This window comes from Gracilinanus agilis, chromosome X (assembly GCF_016433145.1).
Source record: "Gracilinanus agilis isolate LMUSP501 chromosome X, AgileGrace, whole genome shotgun sequence".
NCBI classification, from domain to species: Eukaryota; Metazoa; Chordata; class Mammalia; order Didelphimorphia; family Didelphidae; genus Gracilinanus; species Gracilinanus agilis.
In genome coordinates, this window is record NC_058136.1 from 80,610,355 (window position 1) to 80,611,384 (window position 1,030).

The window sequence follows — 1,030 nt, forward strand, 5'->3', positions numbered from 1 at the left end:
AGTTTTTGGTTTATTAAATACAGTTATATATTACAATTATACATTTTTGTTCTTTAAACTATAAATATCGCAAAATTATGGTTTCTTTTCCCTCGAAGTGACCCACCAGCCGAGTGATGCTCGGTTTTTTGGCGAATTCTGACACCGAGCTCCAAAGGTTGCCCGTCGGCGCCCCAGGGACTCCAGGAGATAGAGTGCGTCCTGTGGGCTGAGAGCCTCTGCCAAGGCAGGAGGTGGAGATGTGCATGTACATGAGGTCTAAGTCTCCTTCATAGGCCATTAGAAGTAAGAAGGAAATCATTCTTTATCAGATAGTTTCTGTTCAATTGGAGAACTCTGAAAACTCAAGTTTGCTTTGGCGCCTTCCCAGCTCTCTTTGGGACAGACGTTTTATTGAAAGGCCAAACCCACTGAATGTTCATCTCTGTTTGCCTCTTCCCTGCCCTCCATCCCTTCTTTCCTCTGTGGGAACTTTGAGTTTAAGGGAAAAACTGGGCAAGTGATTGGATTTTGGGAAAGGTGACTCTCAAGTTTCTAACCTGCGTGACCTGGAAGGACACTGGTGCAATAGCCAGAAGAGGGGAGGCCTTGGGGCTACTTTGGTGGGGAGGGAGGGAAAAAATACCAAGTTCTTCTTCGCTTATGCTGGGTGTAAAATGCCTCCGGACGGAAGGGAGCCTCCCGTCTACACTCCCCATGTTCCAGAGAAGTCAACTGAGGCTGCGAGAGAGGAGCCACCTGGCCACAGAACAGGACTCTGGACGCCCGTGCTGGGTCGGAGGGGGCTGTCGCTAAGCAGCCCTCCCGGCCAGCTCTGATGGCTCCGGAGCGACTCGCTGTCCAACAGAGCGGCCTGGGGGCCGGAGGCTACTTGAGATTCAGGGGATGAACTTTTATTACATTTCCCACCGGCTTTCCTTTTTTGATACACTCTATTTGAAAGTCACATAAAAATGGCTCGTGTTTATGATGAACACAGACAGCCTACAGTGCGGACAACGGCTCCCGCAGTATCGGCCCGTCTCTGTGC

The 1,030-nt window shown here is 49.9% G+C and overlaps 1 pseudogene; it reads right to left on the reverse strand.

Moving 5' to 3' along the window:
- LOC123253814 overlaps nucleotides 1-280 on the reverse strand; it is a 54,610-nt pseudogene extending 54,330 nt beyond the window's left edge.
- Nucleotides 281-1,030: the final 750 nt, after the last annotated feature.